This window comes from Phoca vitulina, unplaced genomic scaffold (genome assembly GCF_004348235.1).
Source record: "Phoca vitulina isolate PV1807 unplaced genomic scaffold, GSC_HSeal_1.0 scaffold94, whole genome shotgun sequence".
Taxonomy (NCBI): Eukaryota; Metazoa; Chordata; class Mammalia; order Carnivora; family Phocidae; genus Phoca; species Phoca vitulina.
Window position 1 is genome coordinate 3,594,286 of NW_022589797.1, and position 27,421 is coordinate 3,621,706.

At 39.8% G+C, this 27,421-nt stretch overlaps 1 protein-coding gene across 3 annotated transcripts in view; it reads left to right on the forward strand.

Moving 5' to 3' along the window:
• The window catches only part of APTX (aprataxin), an 88,325-nt gene that overhangs the window by 46,479 nt on the left and 14,425 nt on the right, over window positions 1-27,421 (forward strand). Inside the window, exon 9 of one of the 3 annotated variants that reach the window (XM_032396717.1) lies at window positions 5,149-5,710. The exons of the other annotated variants lie outside the window; for them this stretch is intronic. The gene's annotated coding sequence lies outside the window, so the exon portion shown is untranslated. Of the gene's footprint in view, window positions 1-5,148; window positions 5,711-27,421 lie in introns of those variants that run through there. 3 annotated transcript variants of the gene reach the window in all.

The window sequence follows — 27,421 nt, forward strand, 5'->3', positions numbered from 1 at the left end:
TTTGGGACAAAAGGAATTCCCATGCTGGGTTTGCCATGAGAAATAGAAACTGGTCCCTTCAAGATGAGATTTTTTCCCCACTTGTGCTGGGGCCTAGGTAATATGGTCTGCTGGGCATAGAGGCACTAAATAAACTGTACTGCAGCTCCGTTTGTGCCAGCCCCCAGCCTTGGCAGGAAGGCCATGGGGTAGGTGGCTTTAGTTTCACTTTGCTTGAGGAATCTACAACTCAGCGTGGTCCTGACACAGATTAAGGTGGGGGTGGGGGATTGGATAGTCAGAAGACAGAGCTCTTCCCTCACACCCAGGTGCCTCCTCCTGTATCCACACATAACATCTCCCTTAACCTGGTTCTGGAGCCTTGAATTTCAGTCAAGGTGTGTTAGCAGGCAAGTTGACAATGACCAAGCCTGGCTGAGGTGAAGGCAGTAACTCACGTGGCTGGGACATGTTTTGTTATTCTTTCTTCAGTCCCCTTCATAAAAGTAGCTGAGATACCATCTGCGCTGCAGGGTTACATGAAGTAATGACGGTAGAGCACTTGGTAGAAGGTCACTAAATAACTATGATGATTATGGCAAAGAGTTGTTTTCAAAGGAAACCTAATGGTGGACTTGATTCAGTCTATTCATAGAGATTCTTGTTTGTTTGATGACGTAAGGAACTATACAACAATGAACAGTCTTAAGAAAAGATTAATTTTGGTAGATGCCAAATATACCCTAGGACCAAATAACACGTCCTTGACAAAACAAGTTATTTTGAATGCAGGAGAATATCAAGAAAAATAACTTAGTCCCTCTTCTAAAGATGAGAGCTTGCAGCAGTAGTTTCTACATTAATTAATAAACTATTAAATTTTTAAGTGGGACAATAATCTGGTAAGTGAAGATTTTAGGTGAATTCACTTCACAAGTGTTTGGAGCTATAGTCCACTTTAAGATTAAACTCCCTGTCATTTGGCCAGGTGCAGATGAACTCATTTGTTATGCCTGTATGAAATGTGAACATTTTGTATGATTATGGACACTTGTCATTATTATAGTATCCACCCTCTGGGTTCTTTCTTATGGGAAGGTTTTCTTTCTGTTCTATCCTCATAAAACCTGTGAGACTTTAAACCAATGTGACTAATAGCAAAGATGGTCAGCAGGGCATCTCCTTCTGTGGCTCATTGCTTTCTGGATGGGGCTATTCTATACACATGAAATAATTGTATTTTGCACATTATCTGCTCCTTATTTAAAACCTGAAGAGGAGGGGCGCCTGGGTGGCTCAGTTGTTAAGCGTCTGCCTTCGGCTCAGGTCATGATCCCAGGGTCCTGGGATCGAGCCCCACATCGGGCTCCCTGCTCCGCGGGAGGCCTGCTTCTCCGTCTCCCACTCCCCCTGCTTGTGTTCCCTCTCTCGCTGTGTCTCTCTCTATCAAATAAATAAATAAAATCTTTAAAAAAATAAAAAATAAAAAATAAAACCTGAAGAGGAGTTGTCCAAAAGAAAAGTGAAGACCTTTAAAGATGAACAATGCTGGTAGGCTCTTGGCTCACAGTCATGTTTGTGGGCTAGCCTAATAGGACTTTGTATTATAGTTAAAAGTGTTTCTGAATTGCTTTTTAGTTTCTCATCACTGTATTCATATGGCTTCTGTTTCTTGAGAGAGAAAAACCTAATTTTTGTCCTTTTAACAGAATTACCTAATTGCACAGTCATTTTCAACCATACAAAAGCCAACATTAAAAATGAGCCACCGGGAATAATTATGACTCAGAAGAGCTAAATGATCTGATATGTAGTTCCTGTGCTTGAGGGATTTAATTTGACATCAACAGAAAAAGGATTTTTCTGAAGAAAAAAAGTCTTATCATTTAATCCACAATGTATTTACCTATAGACAGTCTATTAATAATTCATTTAATGTTTTTCTGATTCATGTGGTGCTTAACAAAGGGATTACTGTAGCTCTTGCATCTCAATTCATTGTTGTATGATTCTTTAATCTTAATTTTCATTGATTAGTGAGATAAATACAATAATTATAGTAAGATTTTAGTATGTGCATATCAAAATTGGACATCTCCAGTAGTTAAAAAAAATAAGGATATATGGGAATTGAACAATGTGATAAGTTAACTTTGTGTGTGTGTGCGCATACACCCATGTATGCACATGCACTCTTTTTTTTTTTAAAGATTTTATTTATTTACTTGCCAGAGAGATAGAGAGCACAAGCAGGGGGAGTGGCAGGCAGAGGGAGAGGGAGAAGGAGGCTCCCCGCTGAGTAGGGGGCCCGATGCGGGGCTCGATCCCAGGACCCTGGGATCATGACCTGAGCCGAAGGTCTGAGCCACCCAGGCGCCCCTGCACATGCACTCTTGAATATAGGAGAAAGACCTTACTTCCTTTGAATAGAGAAGAAACACTTTATTCCCCATATGTTCATGGAACATTTCAAATAGTTGATCCCATATTTGACCACAAAGAAAATTTTGGTATGTCTTTGTATTGTTTTACTTTTTGCAATAATCATATATTACTTTCATAATGCAAACAACAGCAAAATAAATAAAAAAATTTAAAAATGTGTTTGCTCTATTTCTGATGTCTACAATAATGTTTGGGACATATTAGGGACCTAATAAATATTGGCTACATAAATAAACAAACGGATTTTAACATTTGTTGAGTACCTACTATGTGCCAGGCAGAGAACAGGGGGTATTGCCCTATAGCTGTGTGGTTTAAAGCCATTTGAGTTAAATGGATTTTGGTATATCACAGAACAAACCATGTGCCCTCAAACATAAGTAACAGATAACAAGTCTGCAGTCATTCCTTTAGCCCATGACCTGGGTTATACTTGTTCTCCAACTGCACTGTAAGGGCTTCTGCTGAATTGGTTTATTTAATACTTTTGATGTACAGGTATACATTTCCCATATTTCAGGTGATAATTTAAAGAGTGAGGGAGGAGTGATAAGGGCATATGGAGTAGGGAAAGCTTTCTGACATTGAACATGCTGACTGCACTGGGTAACTCTGACGTCCTTTCCAGCTTTACCAAGAATAATTCTGCTATCTCTAAGCACACTGGCTCTTTGGTTTGTTTACTTATGATTACTATTTACTTGTTATCTGGAAATAGGTTCTTTTTCATTTAAAAAATCTTTCATTTAAAAATATTTCTTTCCGGGATACCTGGGTGGCTTAGTCGGTTAAGCGTCTGCCTTCGGCTCAAGTCATGATCCTGGGGTCTTGGGATCGAGCCCCCCATCGGGCTCCCTGCTCTGCGGGGAGCCTGCTTCTCCCTCTGCCTGCCGCTCCCGCTGCTTGTGCTCTCTCGCACTCTCTCTCTTTCTCTGACAAATAAATAAAATCTTTAAAAAAATACATTTCTTTCCTCTTTTCAAAATATTGGCTTAGTTGATGGAGTTGAGTTTTTGCTGTAATTGCTGACTTAGTTAATTGTTAATTTCTGGAATACTAGTCACTATTGTGTGTACTCATTTTCTTAGACATTTTCTTTTTTTCTTAGACATTTACAATCAAAGGAAAGGAAGAGCTTATAATTGGATTATTCACTTGTTTCTTATTAGGCATTTGTGTACAATTTGGAAATGTTTGCTGCCCATAGGCAAAATTAGCATCAATATTACAGGTATTACATTTTTCCACCCTAATAATGTGTTATGAATCTCCTTTTTAAAAAAGGTTTTATTTATTTATTTGAGAAAGAGAGCGAGCGCGTGCGTGCATGAGCGCACAAGCAAGTGGTGGTGGAAGGAGCACAGGGGGAGGGGGAAGGAGCACAGGGGGAGGGAGAAGGAGGGGGAAAGAATCTCAAGCAGACTCCACGCTGAGCGTGCAGAGCCGGATGCTAGGCTTGACCTCAGGACTCTGAGATCATGACCTGAGCTGAAACCAAGAGTCAGATGCCTAACCTACTGAGTCATCCAGTTGTCCCTGTGTTGTGCATCTTAATTAATGGTAAACAGAATAATAGGGCATGTATGTGTTTTTTTCTCCTTTTTTTTTTTTTTTTAAACTCAGTTATTGAGAGCTTAGTATGTGCTGGGCACTGAACAAAGCTCTTTAATCCAAAGAAATTAAAATTTCTTTTAATCCCCACAACAATCTAATGAACAGGTGTGCTGAAGAAACCAAACCTAAATGAAGATAAATAATAAAACTAGTAACAGAAATTCTTCCTGGATCAAAGTCCATGCTCTTTACCACTCTGTTAAACTTTTCCTGTCTTTTGCATGGTCATATTCTGAAACTTGCCTTCTACTAGAACATCTTCATTTTAGAATATTCAAGTAAAACTCAAGTATCCTGATCCCTGACTCCAGCCTCCAGCTTTTCCATAGCTTCATTTCCACTATATCTGTTTTTCACCATTGTCTAGATTTTCAATTCCTTGGTCCTTCCACTTCCTCCCAGTTTAGTAGCCCCATCTTAAGCTTGCTTTCTTCTCCATGAACCTCATGTTTGATCATCTAAAATATTCTCCCACAAATACCCCTTTTACTACTATTCTATACTAAACTCACTGTACTATATCTCAACCCTGGATTGATGCCTCAGTTTGCTTTCTTTGCTCTTATCTTCACATTAACTCATCAGGGGCACCTGGGCGGCTTAGTCAGTTAAGCCTCTGACTCTTGATTTCTGCTCAGATCATGATCTCAGAGTCATGAGATCAAGCCCCGTGTTGGGCTCCATGCTTAGCACGGAGTTTGCTTGTCCCTCTCCCTCTGTTTCTCACATTGGTTGTGCATGCATGCGCCTTCTCTCAAATAAATAAAATCTTAAAAATAAAAAGATTAGGTAATCAAGGCTAGGGGGAAAAAATCAGTAGACCTTCTAATAAACCTTGCAGATGGGTACCATACACATTTATGGCTTAAACTCTTGCCGGGCTCTCCTTTCATTCTGTGGCATTGCTGTTTTCAGGTTCCTTCTGTTTTGTCTTCAATAATAGTGTCATGTCAATACCACTGTCCTTAAGTTCTCACTTCCCTTACTCTTAGCTAGGTTTTCTCCTGCTTCATCAAACAAATTGAGGCTGTGAAGCATTATATTACTCAAATTTCCATCCCCTCACTGCCACTTATCTACATACATACCATTCTTGACTTTCTTCCATAGGATAAAGGGAACTCCTTCCTGTTCAAATCCAACTCCTCACCTTGACCTCAAGTCCAAGATGGAAGCATCTGTGTTCTGGGCAGGAGGATGGAGGAAAAGATGAAGAAGGGGATTAAGGACTCACATACACTCTCTGAAGAAGTTTCCTGGAATCTCCTCCATGACGCTTCTTTTTGAATTATCATGGCCAGAATTCAGCCACAAGCCGCAGGTGACCAAGCTTTAAGGGAGGCTGTGAAGTATAACCTTTATTTATTTTGGGCAAATCCATGCCCAACTAAAATTTTTATTAGTACAGAAGCAGCACAGAATGAAAATTAGAGATACTGAACAGTCTCTGTGGTCTCTGCCAGTGTTCTTTTGCACATGAAAAAAATTGAGTTGCCTTTCTCTTATTTTTACTTATATTGCAAATATTTTACAAATTTAGACCTTTTAACCTTTTAATTTTGTTCATGCTATCTCTCATGATACAGAGGTTTAAAATTATTATGTAGCCGAAACATGCATTCCTTTTTTAAAAAAACTCATTGTTTCTGGATTTCATATTTTGCTTAAGTAGGCCTTCCTTATCCATATGTTCTCATATTTTCTTTTGGTACTTTTATACTTTGGTTTTTTTTACTTTAGGTCTTCATTATATCTGGTATTTAAATTTTGATTCAGTGTGACATAGGGATCTATCTTTATTTTTTCAATTTTTATTTTATTAACTCCAACTCATTTTAAACTAGCCTTCATTCTCATTCACTTGAAGCACCACATTTATGGTGAACTAAATTTTACTATGTACACAAGTCTGTTATGGGCTCCCTATTCCAGTTCTATTGAACTATCACTAAACTCACGCTTTAATTTTCATTACCATAGTTTTACAGAATTTCTTTTTGTAACTCTTTTTCTTCTTTTTTTCCTCCCCACTCCTCCTTCTTTCTCTTCTCTACTTCCATTTCACCTAGCCAAGCTTGTTGGACGCTCCTGTGAAGACAAGACAAATGGACACAGGCTTCCGTCTGTTTTCTTCACTGTAGAATCTTCATCCTTTTCATACTCAGCACCCTCCCATTTCTTTGCTGCCCAGTGTCACCCCTTCCAGATCTTGCATTGTGTGGGATGCTGGCATTGGAAGGATTGCTGCTTTTGGTTGACTTTTCTTTGTGCTTCATCCTTTTAGTCCTTTGGATCTTGTGTGTGTATAAAATCTATTTCTTTTTATCACTATATTTTAAAATTTTCCCTAAGTTCTCTGAAGATGTAAAAACAATTGTTGACCTCAGTGTATGTGGATTCACCTCTTTATTTCCTTTTATTTATCTTCTTTGACTGCCTGACTGGTTTCTTCAGGAAGGATGAAGCTGTTCTCTGAGTCAGCGAGTTGCCAAAACTCAGAATCAGGTAGCACATGAATGTGACGTGGTGCTCATGGTGTCATATGGCCTTGGAAACCATTTGCTGCCTAAAGTTCTGGCTGAACTTGTCCTGGATGCAGATAATGAGGAAGTGCTGGAGTGTGGTTCAGCAGGTTGAGAAATAGGCACACCACTCCCTAGGGCTCTATCTCCCCAGGCTCTTTGGGCTACTTTGCTGCTACCCACTTTGACTTTCTCTGTGGTCATGGCCTGTCTGATCAGTGTTCTTCAACATTTTATTGGCTGTCACTTTTCCAGATGAACTTCCTATTCAACTTGTCAGAGTCTAATAAAAAAATCTCAGGATTTTGACTTGATTGCATTTAATTTATCAGCTAATGGGAGGGATATTAACCTTTTTGACCATGTTGGATAATCAGAACAGATTCCAATGACAGGAGCTGGGATTCTAGTGGATTTTATGAGCGTGTGTATGTGTGTGTACATGGGTGTGTGTATGGAATGGTGGTGGTGGGAGATAAACATGGAGGGCTTTCCTTTACAGTGTCATTTCAGTGTGATTTTAGGGGTAAAGTAAATTTACTTGTTTGTCAGCCATCTTGAATAGAAGCTCTGATAACTTTTATGAGACAAAACAATCTATATTTAAAAAGGAATCAAGGCCAAATAAGCCAATACAGTTTGGTTTACATTAAAATGTTAATGAATGCACATAAAGTCACTGAATACACACTGAAAGGTTGCCATGGTAACAGTCATTTTCATGAAATGATTTTAGATACTGGATTCTTGAATGATGGCATGCCTTGTTATTTGCTTTAAGGCATCTTTATTGTTCTCTCTCTCTCTTTCTTGCTCTGTCTCTCCTTTCCTTGGAGGATAGAAAATGGGAAAGGGACCTGTACCTGATACAATTCTTTGATTGAAAGCAACAGAAACAAATTTTTACTCATTGAAGCAAAAAATATATTTATTGGTAGGATGAAAGGATGGTTCACAGAGTTGAAGGAAATGTGAATAGGGGGCTTTGGGGGGGTGGGGGTTCAGGAATATAGAGCAACTCTGAGAACCTGGGAAGCAGTAATCATGAGATAGCGTCTTCAAGAAGAATGAGTGAACTCTTACCATTTTCAGTTTTGTGTCCCTATGTTCAAGGTTTAAATTCTAGGAAGTTTCTGATCTGCCTGGTTTGAAAGAAAAATTCTGTGTACACACACAAACACAGTTTTTAAATTTTCTTATAGAGAGGATTGTTGTAGAGAGATTCTTATAGATTATAAATTGTAACCTCTTTCAGATTATAAATCACAAGCCATAGGTAATAGATTAGGGATGGCCATACAAGGAATGCCAGTTTCAAAAGGAGAAAAAAATTACGCTTGAACAGTTTCATTTCTCTGTGCAGTTTTTTTTTAAAAAAACTTGTCTTTCTCTGGGATTTTCTTTTACCCTCCATGTACCTATGTTTTCCTACTGTCATATCTTGCTTTTCTTCATTTTTTAATTTTTATCGGTGAATTTCATTCACGAGTATGTTCTGCTTTATTATTTTCTCTTCCAAGTCCACTGTGGCACCTCCCCTACCCCTTCCTCCCTCCCAGAAATGTGACACATTTCTAGATCCTACTTTCCCCCTTCCTTCTATTTCCTTAGTGTCCTGTATTTATGACTAGATAAGTATGAAAACAGAAATGTTACTGTATAATTATTTTTTATAAGATTTTAAAGTAATCTCTACACCCAGTATGGGGCTTGAACCCACCACCCCAAGGTCAAGAGTCTCATGCTCTACTAGCTGAGCTGGCCAAGCACCCTGAAATGTTACTGTATTATTGGTTAATAGTGAGTTCATGTTACCTTTGAAAGATTGCATTATTGTTCCCATTTCTCCAACCCTCCCTGGGTGTCAGACCTTTGTCAGGTGACTTTGTGGTTCCTCTTGCTAGAGATGAAGTATATTTTTCTGTCCCACTGATGTTGGGATGGGCTATGTGATTTGCTTTGGCCAATGAGATGTTAGTAAACATGATGACAACAAAGGCTTCAAGTATGCTGACATGTTTTGGCTTGCCCTCCTGTGCTTCTGCATTGCCATAAACATATCCTGGTTCTTCTCTAGTCCCAGAAGAAAGATAACATGTGGAGCAGAGCTGTCCCAACCAACTCACACACCCACAGTATAAGGCTGAGCTAGCTGTCCCAGCAGACCTGCAGATTTATGAACATGAGAAAAAATAATTCTTGTTGCATGCTCCTTGGTTTTGTGGTAATCATCAGCAGCATTTTTGTGGTAGAGTTAACTGCAGCAGCATTTTTGTGGTAGAGTTAACTGATACATTACTTTTCCAGTGAATGTATTTTCATTTAAACGGGAGTACTCTGGAGTTCATGCCTTCATCCATGTGCATGATTATAGAGATTCATGCATGGTAGGGTGAAAATGCTAGGCAGAAGGTATCTTGTGGGATCCCCTTAGTGTGTATACACCAGGAGGCAAAACCCTACTAAATGCATATTGGTTTCATACACTTAATGATCACTGTTTTTGTTAGAAAAGTGAAGTCGATTCTGAAAAGCCTTTATAACACAGTATAGTTATCCAGAATTCTTTCCCAGCTAAGTACATTTTCATCATAATTCTAGTATAGGTTAGAGAGTGACTCTGGTTATTATAAGCTTCCCAGGGCTTTGATGGGCTCTTGAAACTGTTTAATGTGGTATCTAAAAAAATATGGTATCCAGCAGATTTCTAGGCAGAAGTTTTCCAAGGAGAAAGTCATCAACACTTTCCTGGAAGTTGCTCTGTCTAAGAGATTGACTCTAAGGTCAAAACTCTAGGTTTTTAAATTTTTAAATTTTTTTTGTCTATAAAACAATCAGTGTTTATTTGATTAACTCATATTAAATAGGAGTCCTCTTATTTGTATTGATGATAGCAGGGTCCTCACCAACTTGGTTCCTGTCCTTTCTCCTTATCCCAGGTTGATTAAATTTTTTAATAAGCAAGAAAGTAATTTCCATTTCTTCTGCTATTGAGAAAATGGGGTTTATCTTTATAGTGGCAAGCACCGCTCTCACTAATATAGAGTAACATAGTCCTACCCCAGGAAGGCAGCCTATGGAAACAGTTCACCTCCACTGGGGTGTGTGTGTGTGTGTGTGAAGTCTGATTACCACTAAAACATGGACAAATGGACCATTTTGGCATAGTCCCTATTGTCCAGATGACTAGGATCCTGAAACAAGCCCCATTCTCCAAGTTTGAGTATCACAGAGTCACTGGTTTTGGCCTTAAGTGGGGTCTCAGTGGGCCTGGATGGACTTCAGTTGTACAGCTCTTGAGCTTTCCTGGAAACTGATTGAAATCTTCCTTTATGTCTTACAGCATAGTTTTGTAATTTTCTCTCAATGTATATCCTCCACATTTCTTAAGTTTATTCATAGTGATGATTCTTCATATGTAAAGAGATTCTTTTGCTGTTGGAGTGGGATTTAAATTTTTCATCACATTTTTGACTTTTTGCTAATATATAGGAAAGTTAGTAATTTGGGTAATTTATTTCATAACTAGCCCCTTAATGAATATTCTGATGAGTTCTGATTAGTTGATATCCTGAAGTTTTTAGATAGACTTTCATGTGATAATTCTTTCTCCTTGCTGATAGTTATACTTGTTTCTTTTTATTGCCTTCTCACTATCCCCATTTGCCAGAATATTCAAGGAACTGTTAAATAATAGCTGTAATATTGTCTTGATCTTGATCTCTCTTGATCCTAAAACTTATATCTGTATTTATAGGGGCCTTAATTTCTTATTCTCTGATTTTCTATTCAGGCGTGTGTGTGTGTATTAAAGATTTTTTAAAAAGATTTTATTTGACAGAGAGAGAGGGTACAAGCACTGGGAGCAGCAGGCAGAGGGAGAAGCAGGCTCCCTGCTGAGCTTCCTGTGGGGCTCCATCCCAGGACCCTGAGATCATGACCTCAGCTGAAGGCGGATGCTTAACCAACTGAGCCACCCAGGTGCCCCTATTTTAAAGATTTTTATATTTAAGTAATTTATATACCCAGTGTGGAGCTTGAACCCACAACCCCAAGATTAAGAGTCGCAAGCTCCACTGACTGAGCCAGCCAGGTACCTCAGGCAGATGTATATTTTGTTAAATGAAGGAAATTGTTCCCTAAGTTTAGTGCTCTGTAATGCATTATTAGAGCATGGAAATTATCTGTACCATGAAAATGTGTTATTTTCAAATTATGTCAACTGGGGTATGGAAGAAAATCACATAAATCCTTCTTTAGAAAGAAAACAAATTATAAGAACAGGAATATGTATTTTTACTTTAAGAACAGAAGTCAACTTATCAGTAAAATACTGTTAGCTAAATTTTGAATGTTCAAGAAAAGTCTCCAAGACAAATGCATTTGCTTTGGTTGAACTAACTGTTCTGCAGCTTCTGACACTCAAGGAGAAGATAAGAATTTTCCTAGTACTAAAAAATCTCTTCCTTTCCTGTAGCACACAATAAACCCTTTGTTAATTTACTGTTTCTAACACTTATGAAATATTGTTTAAACAAATTATATTATTTTAATAGTGGTTTTTATTAAGAAGATTAATGAATGGCTCAAACATTGTTGTTGTAAATGATCACAGTAAACTTCTAAGACCTTCCTTAAAGACTGATCTTAATCAACATTTATATAAAAACACACACCTGATTTCTTCTATCTTAGTAAATAAGAAAAGATAAAAATTCTTGACAGTTTTGCCCCCTGAAACTTAAACACAATGCAATAAGTAATGGGGTGAGATAGTTACATGGTCATGGATAACCCCAAATTGCAATGGAAACCAAACTCACTAAGGCAATGTACAAAGTGGACTTAATAAACTTATTTAGCACATACTATGTCAAGAAGTAAGCAAGAACTATATGCAGTGGATGAATAACTGAACTCTACCTCTGAATCTAATGATACACTATATGTTAATTAACTCAATTTAAATATAATAAAAGTAAAAAAAAGAAGAATTATTCAAGAACTTCTGAGTTATGTGCATTTCGCACTTTCCTCAGCCCTATGCTCTTCACTCCCTCTTCTCTGCCACCCCTCCCTTTCGAATCCAGCTCAGGGAGGAAGCCACTCAGCCTAATCTCCCATTAACTAATTTCCTCAACTTCCTTCTTTTGCTTCACCTTCATTTGCTCTCCCCAGCTTTAAGCTTGAAGGCAGTTGAGGCTGCTCGCATTTAGCTATAAGATTTTGAATTAGAAGAAAAGAGCTAGAGTAGAGGCTATTAGGTTTAAGAGTGTTTTTCGGTGGACATAGGGCAAGCTTAAAAATTCTCTCTCTTTTTTTTTTTCCCCTACTGGTATCCTATGAAGTTCTTCCCTACTCTTCTTTTTTTTAGCACGATGTGTATAGTCAGAGCAGCCGCAAGGCTGGGAAGGCTGGGAAGGCTGGGAAGGGCTTGGTTCGCCCAAACAGCTTTTCTCCCATCATTGAAATTCTCCTCACATATCAGTCTGGTTATTTTCTTATACATTTGCACAAGGCATCTATGGCATGAGTCACAGTAAGAAATAATAAGAATGTGCCAGATTGCAAAATAGATTTCCTTTCCTCTTCTAATGGCAGAGTCAAGATTTTAAAACTGCAGTGATTTAGTAGGCTTAAGAGTATATTTTTTGAGGGGCACCTGGGTGGCTCAGTCGTTAAGCGTCTGCCTTCGGCTCAGGTCATGATCCCAGGGTCCTGGGATCGAGCCCCGCATTGGGCTCCCTGCTCGGCTGGAAGCCTGCTTCTCCCTCTCCCACTCCCCCTGCTGTGTTCCCTCTCTCGCTGTCTCTCTCTCTGTCAAATAAATAAATAAAATCTTAAAAAAAAAAAAAGAGTATGTCTTTTGAAGCCCCATACTTTTTTTGCTAATATAAACTGCATTTTTGTCTATAACAATTAACTAAATTTGTCATTTAATTAAGTTATTCTCAAGTTTAAAACAATTGCCCGTACAGAGCTGTACTCTTCAAATTTAAAATGAATTTCATCATAAATAATCTCACACCACAAATAAGTATCACAAGCACAGGCAGCACATGCAACTTTACTGTTTGTGTGTGTGCTGTGTGTATATGCTGCGGGGCTCGATCCCAGAACCCCGGGATCATGACCTGAGCCGAAGGGAGACGCTTAATGACTGAGCCACCCAGGCGCCCTGTGTGTATATGTTGAGTGTGTGTTGTGTGTGTGGTTTGTATGGCATGGGTGTCTTGTGGTATATGTGTGTACAAGTAATGGGTATGTGGTTTGTGTGTTGGGTATATATATGTTATGTATATGTGTGTGGTATATGTGTGTTATTTATGGTGCATTTTTTTGTGATGAATAAGTGTGTGCTATGGTGTGTGAGTGGAGTGTGTGGTATGTGTGTGGTGTGTGGGTTATGTGTGTGTTTGTGGTGTGTACTGTGTGTGGTGTGAATGTGTTTGCTTGTGGTGTGTGGTGTTTGTGTAGTTTGTGTATGTGTTTGATGTTTATGTGATAAATATGTGGGGTGTGTGTGTGGTATTCTGCAGGGACTTGAGACCCAGAGCTTAAAATTTTTGGTTTAAGCGTTATCTCTGCATTGAGATCAATTGGCAGAGTCTTTACAATTATTTCATCTCTTCAGAAATCTTTTAGAAGGTATTTTTGTAAGCTTGAAGTGTTTGTTTTTTAGGAGGAAACTTCAAATACTACAAACTAGATGAAAGTGAAAGTGATTGCTGCGTTACTATAATTTTAGCTGGCAATATGGTTTAATTTAGCAAATAAAACCGCTTGTATTCAGAGTTATTATACTCAGAACTTCAAGAGGACCCATCTTCTCTGCCTCTGATGTGTAAATCCACCCTAGTCAGTTGCACCCATTGCATGGGATGATGTGCCTCATTTTGACATTTCTTTTTTTTTTTTTTTTTTTTAAAGATTTTATTTATTTATTTGACAGAGAGAGACACAGCGAGAGAGGGAACACAAGCTGGGGGAGTAGGAGAGGGAGAAGCAGGCTTCCCGCTGAGCAGGGAGCCCGATGTGGGGCTGGATCCCAGGACCCTGGGATCATGACCTGAGCCGAAGGCAGCCACTTAACCGACTGAGCCACCCAGACGCCCCCTTCATTTTGACATTTCTATCAATGGCTCTGTGCCATCCTGTGGGAGACCGCGTAGCCTAGAGACTGAGAGTGGGAGTTCTTGAGTCAGAACACTTGGGTCTAAATGCTGGCTCTATCAACTAGGTGAGGGCTTAACCTTGATGAGTTTCCTCATCTGTGAAATGGGATAATAGTTGTATTTATCTCGCAGGGCTTTTGAGAGGCTTATATGAGATGGTGCTGTAACATTGTGCTTGGAATATGGTAAGTATGTATGAACATGTGTGTTGAGGATGGAGGGGATCTTGTATGGATATGGCTGTGTCATATGGAGGGGAGTGGAAGCTGTTAGTAGATGATTTCTTCCAAGATTTATTGTGAATGTATTCCATTTAGTTTGCCTATACCTATTAGATTTATGAAGGATCTCTTAGTTCTTGCATCAGTGTAGCCTGATTTTTTAGTGGGGTTAATAATGCCTCTCTTAATGAATAACCACAAGGGGTTTTAAAAATGTTATTGGTTCTAGGTCTGGTCCAGTGTTAGGGCAAAGGTCCTTTGAGCAAAAGTTCTCTCCCTCACATGTTGAAACTGCCCTTACCATCTGTTCCCTGCTCTGGAATAGGTAAATGTCTCGGCAAAGGAGAACTGTACTCTGAGAGCATAAAAAACCCCTACAAAGACCTTGGCATATTATATAAGTCACTCTGACTAACATGTAGTCATTTAGCACAATTTTCAGAGGAAACCTCACATTTTGTCCTTGCTATTTCTGGGCCCCTATATAGACATTAATGTCTGAGCAAATTATCCATTAGAGGGCCCTGGGTGCTGAAACAGACTGTGGATGCGGGATGTCTACCATTTTTATTCGATTGAGCTTGTCCATCTTGTTGAATGAGGAGGATCTCAAGGCCCTCTTTTGGTGTGAGGAATGCAAATTGTGGAATTGGAGCATATGGGGAGTGGTGGGGAAATACCTACAGAAATCCAAAACCTTGCACTTGTCTAGTACTGTGGTCACTGCCAAAGAGTTTTGTGAAGACGTGGAGGGCCCAGCCAGCTGGAAAGATGCCAGCGGGGACAACTGCTATATCCACCATGCCGACATCTACTTCTGCCACTGGCCTTCATGGTTAGTGCTGGTCTTTAACGTCTCTGCTGGACTTTTGGCTGAATGTCAAGAATTAACAGTGAGGGGGCAGTCCTGCCAGGTTTCTATCAGAACTTAGCTCTCTCTTTCTTTTCCCCTCTCTTGTCTCTCTAACCTTAGTCTGGGGCCCACAGGTAGATGAAAGGGATGTCTTTAGTGTCCCCACCTGTAGTCCTCAATCAGTGTTAATGACAGTCATCTACTGCACCCATTCCTTTAATCCCAGATTTATCCCACCTCCCCTTAACCCCATCCACCCTGCCAAGAGTTCTTCATTATTTCTCCAGCAAGATTTGGATCAATACCTTCACCTTTCTTCAAGGTTGTCCTCAGACATCATCAAATTATTTTCTCCCCCTTAATTCGCTCTCTCTCCCCACCAGTTTTTCCAGGAGAATTTTATTGGAGAAGGTTTCAGCCTTTCCAGATTTTCTCCTGCTAAACTTTGTGTGAGGCTTAGCTGTGCCTGTGTACCCTCCCTATCCAGCTCACTAAGTCAGGTTCTCTTTTTTATGCAGATAACTGCTGCTCTCTCACTTCTAACAAATCCTTGTCCACTTTTTGAAAGGGAGATGACAGTTTTCTCTACACCTTAGCTTATTCACTTGTAACCAAAATGTGGTTTTGCTCTTGATCAATCAATAAAGAAATCAGTACATTTAGAATGTTATCGAGCAACTGTATTAAGCTCTGCCCTTTGATATGTGCTTGAGGACATATGAAGGGCTATTATAAATAGGCTTGCTTTCAAGAATTTTAGTCATGTTAGAGAAACAATATTAACATCCATGTATCAATAAATGAGTATGTATGCATTAATCTTTATAGTCTGCCTACACCAAGGAATTAAGGCGGTTTATAATAAAAGATAGCTAGCTCTATAGGATGTTACAATAATCATGAATGATCAAGAGCATGTAATAGATAATTAGGAAGGAAACCCAATTTAAGTTAAGTTGTTGGACTTGAGTACAAATTTAGAATTGGGCTTCCTAGAAATTAAGAAAAAAGAGAAACATGAATTATGAAATTTCTCATTATATATATGTCTTATCATAGGATACATACCATTTTGCAAACACTGAATTTTTTTTTTAGGTATTACATACTGAGAAGAATCTGTCCATTCGTTTACTTATTGTGCATATGCTGTGTTCCAGACACTGTGGATATGAAGTATACAAGAAAAACAAATTCTCAGTCTTCATGAGGTTTTTAGTGAAGAGAGAGGGTCAACAAACAAGTTAGTAAATAAAGTAACATTGGGTAGTGATGAGTGCTCTGAAGGCAAATGTAGTGGACTAATGGCATAGAGAGTGTTGGGGAGACAGTGGGGAGGTCTGTTTGGGGAGGTGACATAAGGGCAGTTACCCCAAATGATAAGAGTGAACCATGCAAAATGCATTTCATGAGAGGAAATAGCAAGTTCCAAGGCCCAGAGGTAGGAAAAAACTTGGTATATTTGAGAAACAACCAGTAATACTGGAGGAAACTTGTACACAGCTGGGGAGGGATACAGCAATTGTGTGAGTGGCAGGGGACTGGTAGGAGATGAAGCTAGAGAAGGTAGCTGTGTTTGGCTTTGTAGAGATTTGGACTTTTTTTTCCCCCAACTGTGATTGGGGAGCTTTTGGAAACTTTGAGCAGGTAAAGTTTTGTTATCTTTTTAAATGTCTAATTCTGATTCCCACTAGCTACTATGTGAAGAATAGCCTGCAGGAGGCAAGAGTGGAAGCAGGGAAAATATTTGGGTCTTCTATTGGAGTCCCTATTGGTACTATTGCAAAGGTCTGAGTGAGAGAAAAGGATGGCTTGGTTCAGGATAAAGCTAGTAGAGGTGCTATTAAGTGTTCAGGTTGAAGCAGAATCAACACGACTTGCTGATTAGCTGCATGATGGGAATAAGAGAGAGGAATTGAGATTGTTCTAGGTTTTCAACTTGAGCATATGGATGGATGATGATCCATCTTTTGAGATAGTGAAGACTGGGCATAAGCTGGTTTGGAGAGCAAAATTAGGAGTTCTGTTGTGGACATGTTCGATTTGAGTTACTTATGAGATAACTCAGTTGAGATGTAAAGTAGACAGTTGGATCCATGAGTATGGAACTCAGGGATGTGATACACATTTGGGTATCACCAGCACTCTCAAGTTGTGTCTATCACTGTTTCAATGGAGCACTTAAATTAACGGACAAGGTTTTCTTTCTCTCTCTTTTTTTAAGATGTTATTTGACAGAGAGGGAGAGCACAAGCAGGGAGAGTGGCAGGCAGAGTGAGAAGCAAGCCCCCTGCTGAGCAGGGAGCCCCATGCGGGGCTCAGTCCCAGCACCCTGGGATCATGACCTGAGCTGAAGGCAGATGCTTAACCAACTAAGCCACCCAGGTGTCCCTGGACAAGGTTTTCAATGGGGGTTAACATAGTAACAATTTTCTTTGCTTTTTTAAAAGATTTTTTTACTTATTTAGTTGACAGAGAGAGATTGAGAAAGAGCACACAAGCAGGGGGAGCAGCAGAGGGAGAGGGAGAAGCAGGCTCTCCGCTGAGCAGGGAGCCTGATGTGGGGCTCGATCCCAGGACCCTGGGATCATGACCTGAGCCGAAGGCAGATGCTTAACTGACTGAGCCACCCAGACGCCCCTAGAAACAATTCTCAAATGGCCACCTGGTGACTGTATTGGCCATGGTTCTCCAGAGAAACAGAACTAGTAGGATATGTATATAAACAAACAAACAAATAAAGAAGATTTATTATACAGTATTGGGTCATGTGGTCCCCAAATCTGCAGTTGGTGAGCTGGAGACCCAGGAGAGCTGATATGTATGTAGTTGCAGTCTGAGTCCAAAGGCCTGAGAACCAGGGAAGCTGATGGTGTAAATTCCTGTCTGAAATCAGGCAGGCTTGAGACCCAAGAGGAGCCAGTGTTTTGGTGTGAGTCCCAAAGGCTAGAAAAGATCAATGTCCCAGCTCAAACAGGCAGCAGTTTCCCCTTATTCAGCCTTCTTGTTCTACTTAGTTCTTTAGTTGATTGAATGACCCACCCATACGGAGGAGGGCAATCTGGTTTACTTAGTCATCTTCTTCTCCTCCTCCTCCTCTCCTCCCCCCCATCTCCTCCTTCTTCTCCTTCTTTTTTAAAAGATTTTATTTATTGGGATGCCTGGGTGGCTCAGTCAGTAACTGTCTGCCTTTGGCTCAGGTTATGATCCCAGGGTCCTAGGATCAAGTCCCACATCGGGCCCCTTGCTCAGCGGGGAGCCTGCTTCTCCCTCTGCCTGCTGCTCCCCCTGCTTGTGCTCTCTCTCTCTGTCTCTGACAGATAAATAAATCAAATATTTTTAAAAACAAAAACAAAAAAGTAACTAACTTAAAAAAAATAAAGTTATTTTACTTATTTGAGAGGAAGAGAGAGTGAGCAAGAGCGCAAGAGCAAATGTTAATCTCATCCAGAAACACTCTCAAAGATACACCCAAAATAATGTTTGTCCAAATGTCTGCACCCCATGTTCTGGTTAAATTGACACATAAAATTAATCATTACAGTGACAGTAGAGCACTACATCAAATTAAAATTCTGTGAGGAGTGTGTGCAGCTGAAATGGAGTTTTCTGGTGATCTAATCTGTTATAAAGTTAGAACCTGTAAATTCCAGAGGCAGGCCTGGCTTGTGTGACAATGGTTGTTTTTCCTGATTGTGAGAGAATTTTAGTTTTTTCTTTTCTTTTCTTTTCTTTTTTTAAGATTTTATTTATTTGACAGAGACACAGCGAGAGAGGGAACACAAGCAGGGGGAGTGGGAGAGGGAGAAGCAGGCTTCCCGCCAAGCAGGGAGCCCGATGCGGGGCTCGATCCCAGGACCCTGGGATCATGACCTGAGCCGAAGGCAGACGCTTAACGAGTGAGCCACCTAGGCGCCCCAAAATTTAGTTTTTTCTTATGGAACTTTAGATTTTAAGCAGAGCTGAATCCAGTGAGTCTGCCAAAATGAATACTAGATAAATAAATAAATTGACCTAGTGAATCAAGTAATTCATCAACCCATTAGACATTTATGAAGATTTTTTAATTTGCCAGATAATACCATTAGGTCACAGTCTACTTGGGAGACCACCACATGAACCAGGTAAACTGTGTTTCAGTCTAGTGTTTGGCCACGATGAAGGTATGAGGAAGGGGCTTCAGAAGAACAAAGGAGGGGGGCACCTGGGTGGCTCAGTCGGTTAAGCATCTGCCTTCGGCTCAGGTCGTGATCCCAGGGTCCTGGGATCAAGTCCCACGTTGGGCTCCCTGCTCAGTGGGGAGTCTGCTTCTTCCTCTGCCTCTGCCTCTCCCCCATCCCATGCTCATGCTCTAATAAATAAAATCTTTAAAAAAAAAAAAAAAGAACAAAGGAGGAAGACACAATTCTGATGGAGAAAGGGGTGGTGGTCAGGGAAGGATTCACTGAAGAAGGTAGGCCAAGGTTTTGCTAGGTGAAGAAGGAGGCAGAGGAGTTGTGTATAGAGAAAGGCATGGGGATATGGGAGGGCCTGAAGTGTCTAGACAGAAGTAAGAAGTTCAGTGTGACTGATGTGTAGGGTGCACGGTATTTGAGACCAGTTGGGCCCAGAGGCTTCTGAAGGACCTTGTATTTCTGCCTAAGGAGTTTGGGTTCTCTCCTGCAGGCCAGCGTGTCTCCACTTTGAGTGGGCACAAGAATCACCTGGGGAGCTTGTTAAATGGGGATTCCTAGGTCTTCTCCCTAAGGAGATGGATGCAGTAGGTCTGGGGCTCAGGAAGGGACAGCTTAATGAGTTCCCCAGCTGATTCAGGTGCAGTTGGTTCACAGACCCTACCACCACTATGTGCTATGATGGCTTTTCAGAAGAGGGAGTGACATGACCTGATTTATTTTTAGGAAGATAATTCTGCCAACTGTGTGGAAAATAGACTGACTTCACTAGCAGGGAAAATGTATAGGAAGTTGCAGCAGCAGGCATCCCAGTGAGAGATTGAGATGAATGGGGCTAAAGTGTTAGTGGGGATGAAGAACTAAATCTAAGAGACCTCTCTGAGTTAGGATACACAGTTGACCCAACCAGGAGAAGGGCTGAGAAGAATGAAGGTTGGCTCTCAAGTATCTAGTTTGGAAGAATGAATGGTTAATAATGGCTGGCACTTGGGGTGCCTGGGTGGCTCAGTCGTTAAGCGTCTGCCTTCGGCTCAGGTCATGATCCCAGGGTCCTGGGATCGAGCCCCGCATCGGGCTCCCTGCTCCGCGGGAAGCCTGCTTCTCCGTCTCCCACTCCCCCTGTTTGTGTTCCCTCTCTTGCTGTGTCTCTCTCTGTCAAATAAATAAAATCTTAAAAAAAAAATAATGGCTGGCACTTGGTAACTATTTGCTGAATGAATGGGTGAATAAATATAGGACAAAAAGTAGGTGAGTTGGAGTAAGGAAGGAAAATTCCATTTTAGAGGTTATATTTGAAGTTAATACAAGACATATTGATCTAGTATTGGTGAGGAAAGCTCATGCAGGTTTGGAGATAATGTATTTGGAAGTTAGCGTAGAGATAGTTCTTGAAGCAATAGTAGAATCTGAGACTACTTACAAGAATCCCTGTCTCACTGTGCCTCTCTCTGTCAAATAAATGAATAAATAAAAAATCTTTAAAAAAAAAGAAGATACAAACCTTATAGAGAAGAAAGCCAAGCATGCAAACCTTTTGGTGTGTTTATTTTATTTTATTTATTTTATTTAATTTTATTTATTTAATTTAATTTTATTATTTTATTATTTGACAGAGAGAGGGAGAGAGCATGAGCCAGGGGGTGGGGCAGAGGGAGAAGCAGACTCCTTGCTCAGCAGGAAGCTTCCGGATGCTCTGGCCGGGCTTCATCCAGGAACCCTGGGATCATGACCTGAGCAGAAGGCAGACACTTAACTGACTGAGCCACCCAGGTGCCCCCTTTTGGTGTGTTTAAAGGACAGACAAAGGAAAACTGGCAGAGAGAGAAAGTAGCTAAAAAGAAGTTAGAGGATTCACAGGAGGTATGTTATGAAAAGTTCTGAAAATAAAGGCAAAGTTGCAGGAAGTATGTGTGCATGTGTGTGAATGTGTGTGAGTGAGTGAGAGAGTGTGTGTGTGTGTTTGTGTTGGAGGGACATATTGGGACTATGTTGTCAGTCTGACTGTTGAAATATGTTTGCTAAAACTCTTAAAATACAGTTGACCCTAGAACAGTGCAGGGGTTGTGGCACCAACAACCTGTGGAGTTGAAAATCTGCCTATAAATTTTGACTGCCCCAAAACGTAACTACTAATTGCCTACTGTTGATTAGAAGCCTTTTTTTTTTAAAGATTTTATTTATTTATTTGACAGAGACACAGCGAGAGAGGCAACACAAGCAGAGGGAGTGGGAGAGGGAGAAGCAGGCTTCCCGCTGAGCAGGGAGCCCAATGTGGGGCTCGATCCCAGCACCCTGGGATCATGACCTGAGCCGAAGGCAGACACTTAACCGACTGAGCTACCCAGGTGCCCCAATTAGAAGCCTGATTGATAACATAGTCTGTTAATACATGTTTTGTATGTTTTATATATTATATACTGAAATCTTAGAATAAAGTAAGCTAGAGAAAAGAAATTGTTATTAAGTCATAAGGAAGAGAAAATACATTTATAGTACTGTACCATATTTATTGAAAAAAAAATCCATATATATTGTTCAAGGATTAACTGTAGTTTTCCAGATTTAGCTCTCTGTTAAGGCCATTCTTGAATCATGATAGAAAGGCCAGGTTGGTCAACAGCATAAAGGAAAATAGTCTTTCTATTTGTTATAGCTGGAGGAAAGTACTTATTTCAAGTAAAAGCTCTTTTAACTTATTTAGACATGAGGTGGGCTAAGACATCTTAACCCCCCATCCCCACAGCATTTGTTTCTTTATAGCATTTAGGTTATAATTAGCCTTGTTATAGAATTCTCTCTCTCCTATCTGTTAAGTTTCTACAGAGTTTGAAGATATATTAGTACACCCACCAGTAGATATGACAGTGCCCATCTTACTTAAAAAAAAAAAAGATTGTTAAAAAAAAAATCTCTGCTAGTAATTTTGGCAAAGACAGGAAACTCATTTTAATTTAATTTTATTTTATTTATTTATTTATTTATTTTTTAAAGATTTTATTTATTTATTTGAGAGAGAGAATGAGACAGAGAGAGCATGAGAGGGTCAGAGGGAGAAGCAGACTCCCTGCCGAGCAGGGAGCCCGATGTGGGACTCGATCCCGGGACTCTAGGATCATGACCTGAGCCGAAGGCAGTCGCTTAACCAACTGAGCCACCCAGGCGCCCTCATTTTAATTTTAATTTTGATTTCTACCCCAGCCCAACGCTCTTGAGATGGTTATTGGACATTTGTGTTAATATTTTTTTTCTGTAAATTCTGTTAAGGGTTGTTGTCCATTTGTATTTTAGGTCTTAAAGGTATTTTGGATTGATAATTGTGTGTTCCTTATATATTAAGGACATTAATAACCCTTTGTTATATTTGTCATAATCACTTTTCCAGTCATCAGTGGTGGAAGGGAAGTGTTAACAGTTTTAAAAACAGGCTTTCCACCAAATTTGGAGGCTTCCCAGCCAGGCTTCTTGGCCTCTGGCATTTACCCTTTTGTCTACATTTTTTGGCAGGTGCTTCAGCTGGGCCCAAGGAAGGTCTCCTTACTGAATGAGTGTCCCTTGAAAACAAAGGTTCCCCTTGAAAATAAGCTGAGGATGAGCTCATGGATCGTATCATGATTTAACTTCCTGTCTTCTCTCCCAGAAATCAGGCAGACATACCTGGAACTATGGTGACATCTGGGATATGTTGGGTTTTCTTGGAGCTGAATGCCAGGAGAGATGTTCTGAAGGCCTGTCTAAAATGAAGACATGCGGGACGCCTGGGTGGCTCAGTCGGTTGAGCAGCTGCCTTCGGCCCAGGTCATGATCCCAGGGTCCTGGGATCGAGTCCCACATCGGGCTCCTTGCTCAGCGGGGAACCTGCTTCTCCCTCTCTCTCCCTCTGCTTGTGCTCTCTCTGTCAAATAAATAAAATCTTTAAAAAAAACAAACAAAAAAAATCTTTAAAAAAAAAAAATAAAAAAATAAAATGAAGACATGCATGTATTCATGTTTACTGGATAAACAGGAGTCCAGCCATTTAAGTATAGACTTTCTTTTATGACTTCTTTTAAAGTGTTAAATTCAGCATTAGACGATTATTTAAAAAAAAAAAAAATCAGTTCCACTGGAGAAGGGAGAGATGAGAGTTACTATTGTGTCATTTTTCAAGTGTCATTTTCTAATAGTTTATTTTTGGTATTTTTGTTGTATATTGACCTTGTTTACTGGAAAATTTGATACATTCCCTTATTTATAGATTATCTTTTCTGAGATAGGTTTTCTTAGTAGTGGTGTTTGTTTTTCCTTAAATGGAAGAATTCATCAGTGAAACTAACTGTATCTGGAGGTTCTTTTGTGGAAAGATTTTAAAATGATAGATTTGGTGTCTTTAATAGCTACAGCCTTATTTGGGTTTTATTTTATTCGGTTTCTTCCTGTATCAGTTGTGGTAAGCCTTATTTTCCTAGGGGTTTGTCCATTTCATCTTTTTTTTTTTAAGATTTTATTTATATATTTGAGAGAGAGAGTGGGAGGGGTGGCAGAGGGAGAAGCAGACTCCCCACTGAGCAGGGAGCCTGATGCGGGGCTGGATCCCAGGACCTTGGGATCATGACCTGAGCTGAAGGCAGACACTTAACCAACTGAGCCACCCAGGCGCCCCTGTCCATTTCATCTGAACTTTCCAATTTATTGGTATAAAGTTGTTCTAATATTCCATTAGTATCTCTTTGATATCTGCAGGTCTTGTAGTGAGTCAGTCTTCATTTTAATTTTTGTTATTGGTAATCTGTGCTTTTTCTCATTTTTCTTGATTAGTCTTGCTAAATAAAGGATCATCAGTTTTATTAGTCTTGAAGGGAAATCCCTCGATATCAGGCTCTCTTTCCTAGGCCTCCCCTCCTCAGGGTCTCGTCTACTTAAGGCCAAGCTGCTTCTGTAGGCCCTGACTCCTGTGTTTTCTCTCCATCTCCTTGAGATTACTGGCTTCTCTGCCTCTAGCATCTGTTCTCTGCCTGGCTTTTCAGCATTCCCACCCCCCTGACCCACTACAACCCCTACCACGCTAAGAATCATCATTTCCTTGAGGGGAAAAGAAACAAAGAATACTGGACTCTCTATTCTCTTTGAAATCTTGGCCCTTTAGATACTGGCTATTTTGACAGTTCTCTGTCTCTGATATATTTAAACAGATGGCTTAAACCTCGTACCCTGTAGCTATCACCCTCCAATTCCATACCCTGCCCTCCCAATCTGTAGGCAGTCATTACTTTCTGTGTCTGTAGATCTGTCTATTCTAGACATTTCATATTAATGGAATCATATAATATGTAGTCTTCTGTGACCGGCTTCTTTCCCTTAGTATAATATTTCAAGGTATACCGTGCTGTAGCTTGTATCAATATATTATGCCTTGGCAAATGGTCATAATCCTTTCTAAGTTTGGATCAGCTTTCAATATTTTATTCTTTGTGTTTCCAATGTTTTGAAATACCTTTGAGAGTTCTTTTAACTTGTTGTTGTTGTTGTTGTTTGTCAGTGGCACTTCTTCTGGTATGTCCTCATGCTTTTGTCATAGCCCCTTTCATGTTTGAGAGCATCATAACTACCTGCCTTAACTAATCCTTGCAATCTGGGTTCAAATTTCACAGCAGCATCCTTGTTTGTGCTAGCTACTTAATGATATAGTTTAACATTAATCAATTTATGCCAACATCTGAAACCGTGGAACTAATCTTTACTAGCAATAAAAGGTTTTTTTCCAGTCTCGCTGTAATTACATTTTTCTTTCCATATGGCAGCTAATGTTAACACTTTGGCTTGAATGCTAATTGAACTAATTTGGATTATCTTTTATTGCAGCCTTCAGTCCAAAGTAGGTGTGCTCCATTCAACCATAATTGGCTTTCTGTTTCTACCACAATTTGAACTAAAATGTGTTAGAGCAACTTTACCTTTTTTTCAAAAAATTTTTAATTTTTATTTCTTTTTTTTAGAGGGAGGGAGCAGGGACAGAGGGAGAGGGAGAGAGAGAATCTTAAGCAGGCTCCATGCCCAGCACAGAGCCTGACTTAGGGCTCAATCTTATAACCCTGAGATCATGACCTGAGCCAAAATCAAGAGTTGGCTACTTAACCAACTGAGCCACCCAGGCACCTCTGCCTTGTTTTTTATATTCATTACATTTTATCAACATAGTTTATACCATAGCTTCATGAAAGCCTAGATCTCATCCTGTCTTTGCTTTTCTGTTACCATTTTTCAAATCTAATCGCATCCAGTTTCACTTCCAGCATTATCACTTTTTGTCTCTTTGTTGCACTTTAATCCTTGTTGTAAAATATTACATGAATTTATCAATGGGGGGCAAGGAGGCAACACAACTGTACTCTTTTCTGTCTGTGCAAGCGATGAATAACAAATGCTTGGTGCTCAATTACTGACAAACTTTGAAAGAAGTGATGTCACTGGTCACTGATCATGCTGCCCATCTGCTGTGGAGTGATTTGTGGGCTGACGGTTAGCAGCAAAGTTTGCACTTTATGTGATGACTCACAATTAATATATGGTGGTAACTGAAATTTGAATGGTGGTAACTGTTTTGTTGAATGACTGGTGTTAATTTAACTAAAGCATGATAACTGAAATTTGTACATGTTGGAACAGTGCAAAATCAGGGATGCCTATAATCTATTTCAATTAATCATGTATCTTTCAGCCTCATCTGCTTAATAAAGTTGGGTCTTAATCTAACTCTGAATATTTTATTTGAGACAGACTTGAGGCTCTACCATTCTAGCCTTTGAGTTTAAAAATTATGGTAGCTGTTCTGATTCTGTGATTGTCTTCTCAAAATGTGGTCTCCTCCTTGCCTCCTACCTCCACTAATGAGACCTTGAGCAGCTCTGCATCTGATACATGTCATTTCCTTTTGTGGACAAAACAGCAAAGCCTTCTCTGTCTCTGATGTCTCCTGTTCTCTCTTTCTCTATGTTTTTGTGATTTAGAATTGCCCTCCAGAAACACATGGCAGCCCTTACCTGGCTTTATAGCTCTTACCTTCCAGCCAGGATAAAAGTTTTGCCTTAGCACCCACAGTGTCAGCCAGACCCTGACTCTCTAATGAATAACTCATAAACACTGAGAGCACTATTTTCCCTAAAGAATGCCTCATAGTGGCCGTTACAACCTCTCTTTCAAACCGCAGGCCAACCTTTTATTTTCCCCTTAAAGAATCTAAGTTTCAAAAACTCTTCTTTAGTATTTAACATGAGCTACAAAGGAAAAAAAGTTCCTGAAGAGGTTCTGTCTCTTTTTTTCTTTGGAACCTTTGAGGCATTTTTAATGTGACAATACGTTTTAAATGGATCCAGAGAGATTCCTTGTGGTTCTTTTGTGTCTCCAAGCGCTTAGAACATGGCTAGGCACAGAGGAAGCATTTAACAAACGTTTGTCACTTTATTAATTGAAATGACAAGCTATAGGCATACTTTGATTTACACATAAATTTATTTCTGAAAATTATTTTTTTGAGGATGGGGAGGGAGATATGCTGGATTGGCAGGAGGGGAAGAAAACTTGCTCTGAGATTATTAAGGTCGATCCTCCTAGCAGTGACAAATTCAGACGTCTTTTTGATGATGCTTTCGAAAATGAGTGGTTTGCAGGCAAAAATATCTTTTAAGTCCATATTTTAATTATTTGCTTCAGATGTGATAGCTATCTATTAGTGAAAAGCTTTTGCAGTCAAAAGAAAGGATTAGTATTTAAAAAGGTAAGGCTGTGAGACTTGGGAGAAGGTGTTGCAACTTGTTCTCTTAAGGGGAAAAGCATAAAAGCTAATGGGAATTTCTTCTGGAGACATGCTTGTGGCCAGGCTGTCAAGTCCTCCTACTTGTTGAAAATTTGGGCTATTTTCGTTATCATTTTGTCTCATCTATGAAAACTATGAATCCAGTAGACACCTAAGTGTGTATGTAGTGAAGGTAACCTTTTTACTTCTGCTATTATTTCTGAGCAGCCTAAAGGCTATTTGATGGTAGGGACCAAATCCACTGGGTAGTCTCATCTTTGTTTCTGATAGCCCCTAGCAGAGAAGGGGCCTGTGCACACAATAGGTATCTAGAAGTGTTTACGGAGTGATTAAATCATGTCTTCTTTATCAGTTTGTAAGATCCACTCTGGGAGAATCAAAGATCAGTAACAAGATCAGTTCAGGGCCCAGCAAGAAGGATTTGAGAGCTCCTGGCACCATGTCATGAGGTTGGATTCAGAAACAGAAAAGCATGACTCTAGAAATTCCTTTATGACATGGTTCATTACATGATTCAGATAGTGTAAGGTAAATGTGTAATACTAATGCTAATCCACCGCAAACAGCACAGCTCAGTGCTTACTTAATTTGGTTTTTGTTCATTTATGTTAGTTTATGTTTAGATGAAATGTTTCTAGAAGGCAGTGTACA